This window comes from Petaurus breviceps, unplaced genomic scaffold (genome assembly GCF_028583685.1).
Source record: "Petaurus breviceps papuanus isolate PSGF00001 unplaced genomic scaffold, PetGlider_PUasm1.0 38, whole genome shotgun sequence".
NCBI lineage: Eukaryota > Metazoa > Chordata > Mammalia > Diprotodontia > Petauridae > Petaurus > Petaurus breviceps.
The window spans coordinates 76,667,015-76,672,783 of record NW_027186304.1 but is presented as its reverse complement, the minus strand read 5'-3'; the positions used below and the strand labels follow the sequence as shown (position 1 = coordinate 76,672,783).

Below are 5,769 nucleotides of genomic sequence, written 5' to 3'. Positions count from 1 at the left end.
ACTGAGTTGCAAATCGCATCATTGTAGAAGGTTTCCAAATTGATAAGATTGCAGATCCATTTGAATGTCATTATTATTTTTTTCATCATAGTTAATGGTTTGAGAGCCACCTCTTCTACCTGGATCCCTATGATGGCTGGAGCCATAGAATCCCAAGCCAGGGAGAGACCTATGGCAACTAGCTGGCATAGGAGAGGGATATCTGGGCCTGGAGTCATGGAGACCTCACTTCAAATTCTACCTTAGACACAAACAGGGTGACCCTGAGCAAGTCACTTAACTCCTGTTGCCTCAGTTTCTTCCATTATAAAATAAGGGTAATAATAGTACCTACCTCCCAGGGTTTTTGCCAGGATCAAATAAAATATTCGCCAAGTGTTTACACAGTCCCTGGAACACTGCAGTTTTTTTTAACAAAAGCATGTTTTCTTCCTTACATCTAGTCCAATACCCTTATTTTATAGATGAAGAAACAGAGAGACATAGAAGTCAAGTAACTTGTCCATAGTCTCTTTGTCCTCAAAAACAAACATTATTTTGAGTAGAAGAGTTTCTTTTTTAGATAACTTTTTTTCTTTTCTTTTTTTTTTTTTAAAGCAATTGGGGTTAAGTAACTTGCTCAAGGTTACATGGCCAGTTGTTTCTGGGTGTGGTGCTGAGTATCTGAGGCCGGATTTGATCCAGGTCATCCCGACACTGGAGCCGGTGCTCTTACTCGCTGTACTACCTGGCCACCCCTTAGATAACTTTTAAAACCTGACTGACAGGTCTTGACTTGGAGTCAAGCAGATTAGAGTTCAGATTTCACCTCAGCTACAGAATTTGTTGTTGTTTGTTGTTGAGTTGTTTCAATTGTGTCCATTCTTTGTGACCCCATTTAGGTATTTTGGGGGTTTCTTGGCAAAGATGGTAGAGTGGTTTGCCATTTCCTTCTCTAACTCATTTTATAGATGAGGAACTGAGGCAAACAGGGTTAAGTGACCTTCCCAGGGTCACACAACTAATAAGTATTTGAGGCCAGATCTGAACTAGGGAAAAGGAGTCTTCCTGACTCCAGGTCCAGCACTCCATCCACTACGCCACATAGCTAGCTGGCGCTCAACCTCTTTGTGCTTTGTTTTCTAATCCATAAAATAAAGGGGTTGGCCCCACTGACTGTAAGGTCCCTTATATCTAGGATCTTATGTCCTACTTAGAAGTACCTATATTTGTTATTTATCACCTTCATAGCTAGTACATGAATCTCCTTTATCTTAAATTTAAATCTCTTTTGGATTGAAGGTACTATACTAGATCAAATGTGAATCAGTAAATTTATCCCACAATGAATACTCCCTGTAGGGTAGTGAAAGCATCGTTGACTCCTTTGGAGTAGAGGGTCTTGGGTTCCTTTTCCATCTAGCTGTCACTGAACCTCCCTAGGCTTCAGCTTCCTCATCTTCAAATGAAAAGACTGTAAATGAAGGAACTTAGATATATCCTGGTTCCCTTCCAGGTCTCAAGTTCTGTGGTATATGACTGATACAACAGTTAAAGAAATCTATATAGGGGTAGCTAGGTGGCACAGTGAATAGAGCACCGGCCCTGAAGTCAATTCTGAGTTCAAATCTGGCCTCAGACGCTTAACACAAAAACTAGCCGTGTGACCTTGGGTAAGTCACTTAACCCCAATTGCCCTCCAAAAAAATAAAAAGTAAAAAAATCTATATAATCCATCAACATAAACAAAGGAGAGTTAAAACATTCCATTCAGGGTATCTTATAAATCTTATCTAAGGTCAGCTTAGTTTTCAACATTACATTTAAAACTCATTCTGAAAAGGTTGTTTGTTTTTAATGAGATTCTCATTTTCAGGGATTGTGGAGAGGAGACATAGATGAAAGAGTTGTGAAAATAGTGCTATATTCCTTGAATGAAAGTTGGATATAGGCTATAAAGCTAACATACATATATGCATCTTATTTTTATCTAGCCTTCTGGATATATTTACCTGCTTTAAGAGTATTGGCCTTATTACCTTGATATATCTGTTCATAGAGCGCTTAAGGCCAAAGACTTTTAAAAATTTGCTCCTACAGATGGAAATCCAATCTTTTATTTTTTCCAGGCACTTTTTGCCCTTGGGGTCCAGGAGGGTTAAGTAATCTACCTGTCAGAATGCTGGTTGGGAGCTGTCTGTGCTCCTGGGAGTGAACATTACAATAAAAGCTAATCCTCAGAGCTAATCTATGAGTGATGGAGAACTGACAGTCCTCCTCCAGGGGCCCTAGCACATCAAAACTGCTGTCCACCTTAACCCTCAAGGATTCCAAACAGAGATGAGTCAGGACCTGGCACAGACCGAGCATTCCCTCCCTGCTTGGTAAACAGAACAGCCCTTTGCCGTCACTCGGATCCTTTCAGTGCCACAAGACTCCAGGAAGAAACAAATACTTTGGAAGCCAAAACCCCAAGGCAGGGTAAGAAAACAGAATCGTGTGCATCCTGAGTGATGATTTCATTGGCAGGAATTTCTTAAAGGAGAAACTCTGGATGGTTCCAGCTAAATGCCCGTTCTTGTTAACTCCCAAGCTAACAATTAAGCTCTTCTCTCCTCAAGTTTCTAGGGGTGACCTTTGGCTTTTTAACCTTGTCATTTCTAAATTAGACCTTTAGAACTATTCTTTGCAGCTAATATGCATTCAGGTTCATTCTTTGACCTTCGTATGTTTTGGTTTTTTTGTATCTCAGGCTACCTTCTAATACTATACTTTATTTAAATAATTGCTTTTCTTTCTTCTTTTTTCCCCTCATCTTATTCTTTCCAGCCATTCTGGGAAGGACCTATTTAAAAACACACACACACACACACACACACACACACACACACATCCCTACCCCTACTGAGAAGAGTGACTATTAGGCAGCAAGGTAAACTACTTCAGCCTCAGAGAAGCAGCTTGTTGTATAGATTAGAGCACTGTACTTGGACTCGGAAAGACCTATGCTTGAAACCTACGTCAGACACTTATTTATGACCCTGAGCAAAATCATTTAACTTCTCTGAGCCTCAGTTTCCTCATCTGTAAAATGGGCATAATCATGGCACCTGGTTTATGGGGCTTTTGTGAGGCTCCAGTGAGATGATATATGGGCTGTACTTTGTAAACTTGAAAGTGCTATGTAAATGTGACCTTCTAGAGAAACATGTATTTTTTTGCATGTTTCCAGTCACCTAACCAAAATTTTATATTTTACCACCTCTCTCCATCGTTTGATTAGAAGGGGACTTCTGTCTAATGGAAATTCTGCTTAATGGCCAGATCTCCAAGTGAATTTGTTTGGCCTACTTGGAGGAGACAACTCAATCATATGCTTGGGTATCTTATTTCAAAGCCTTATGTGGAGAGTTCCATGTAGGTTCATGGGCCTATCCTGTTTTTCCCCAGTTACTCAGAAGACTTTATGTTACATTTAACCATCTTTATTAGGGTGAATAGGGTTTTTTATATTTTATTTTTATATCGGATATAAATTTATATATTTATAAATATATATATATATATATATATATACATAAATTGGATATTAAAAAAAAAGCTGAATAGGGTCCTATGATTCTAATGACTGCTCAGCCTTAAGAGAATAATTTGAATGTTTAATTCTTTTCCTCCTCTTCCTTTAAATGCCTCGTGTTTCTGTAATGGATTTAGTAGAAATCACTCACCCTGTCAAATGGCATGGCTGGCTAGTGCCTTCCAACTTCCTCTGGTAGAGTCACACCTGTAGTCTATCAATAGCTGAAACTCCTACTAATCCCCACTCTTCTCATGTGTAGAGAGAGAGCCATGCTCTGTATATTGTGATGTCACAGAGTTCAATTCTTGGTTTTCATGAAGGCCCCACGGAGACCCAGAAGCTATTGGGCTTCAACTCCTACCCATGTTTAGATGATAGCATAGACTGCCAAGAAGCACCCTCCCCCACTCCCTCCATTTATGCTTGCCCCTTTACTCAAAACCCTCTTAAGCACTTCATGAACAATGGACTTCTCAGGGTCATACACTGACTCACAGGGTCATAGAATTTCACTAAGTGCTAGAAGGACCTTAGAGACCGAACCTCTCATTTTATAGATGAGTCAAGGTTAACCAAAGAGGTTAAGAAACTTGTCCCAAATCACACAGGGACTTAGCATCAGAGCCAGGCTTAGAACTAATGTCACCTTGTTACCAAATCCAACTTTCTTTCTAATACACTACATTGACTCACTGGCCAACTCTCTAAATTACTTCATCATTGTGGGTTTTTGGTAGGTAGGTCATCTGTCAGTCTTCCCAAATCTGTCTCCTGCTAGGGACCATTAGAACAGCTTATTGTATGAACAAGAAACCAGAACATAGTGAGGTTCAATGAGCTTTCTCCAAACAGATTTTTATCAGAGCTAGCTCTGACTAGAACTCAGAGTTCCTGACCTACAAGAGCCCAGTCCTAGAACAAATAGTATAATATATTGGTAAATAATAGAACATATTGACATGAAGAAGGGTTGAAGCAACTGGATATATTTAACCTGGAGGAAAGAAAATGTAGACAAGACATAATAACTGTTTTCAGATATATGAAAACCTTCAAACATATGAAAGAGATTTATATTGTTCTGTGTTATTTCAGAGGGCAGAGTCAATAAGTGGAGGTCTCCAAGAGGCAGATCTTATCTTCTCATAAAGAAAAATTTTACAAGGGTTGGGAATGGTGAAAACTGTAATAGGCTGCCCTACAAGGGATTGAGAGCCCATCACTGGACATGATTAAACAGGGTCTTGATAACCATCTGTCAGGGCTGTTGTAAAGAAAATCCATTCTTTCAAATGCTGGGATTCTGTAATTCTGATATAGTCTTTAAGTAGGTTTAATTGGGTAATCACAAACCTCCTTCCACGTCTCCCTGCCTTGAGGTGCTCTGAAATCCCATGGAGCATTTGTGGAGTTGAGCTCAGGACACATGTGGTCCCCTGGAGATGGTGCATGGGGAGGTGGGGAAGTGTGGTGGAGCAGGGATGGTTGGTAATTAGAGGTATTACATAAAGATATTTTTAAAAGATGAAGAATATCAAATAAAAGTTTTAAAATAGTACCAACTACTTGTTCTAGCATGTATGGGAATAATCAGGAGAAAACATTTTCACTAATATTCAGTATTTTTCTTTTCTTAAATTTCAAATTGCATAGAAAATATCCATAAATGGAATTCTTTCTGATATAAAAAGATAGTTGAATTTCATATGACTAATGATAGCTTTGATGCCAGAAAGTGGTGCTTTGAAAGTCTCCAAATAGGGACATAGAATTTTTACCCTTGTAAAAACTTGTCCAAGTTTAAAATCACAATATATCAGAATTCGAGGAGACTTTTACAGAGATTCTAGTTCAAATTCTATCATTTCCCCTATGTAGATACTAAGGCAAAGTGACTTGATCAAGGTCACACATTTGATAGATAGCAAAACTGTTAGTTTGAATCTAAGTTGTATGACTACCAGTCTTGTGAGCTTTCCCTGAAATGTTATTCTCTCCTTTAATATCTATTCCGTTACTTTCCTCCACTTTAATTTCTTTGTTTAATTCAATCAATCAATGAACATTTACTAAATACTTATTATGTATCAGGCACTGTGCTAAGTGTTGGGGATATAAGAAGAGGCAAAAGATAGTCCCTGCCCTCAAGAAATTTACAATCTATTGGGGGAGACAATTATGCAAATATGTATACACACATACACACACAC

At 38.8% G+C, this 5,769-nt stretch overlaps 1 long non-coding RNA gene across 1 annotated transcript in view; it reads left to right on the top strand.

The window, feature by feature from the left end:
* Window positions 1-2,143: 2,143 nt before the first annotated feature.
* LOC138170145 (uncharacterized) overlaps window positions 2,144-5,769 on the top strand; it is a 31,353-nt gene continuing 27,727 nt past the window's right edge. Inside the window, exon 1 of the long non-coding RNA XR_011170549.1 lies at window positions 2,144-2,460. This is a non-coding gene — a long non-coding RNA (uncharacterized lncRNA). The remainder of the gene's footprint in view (window positions 2,461-5,769) is intronic.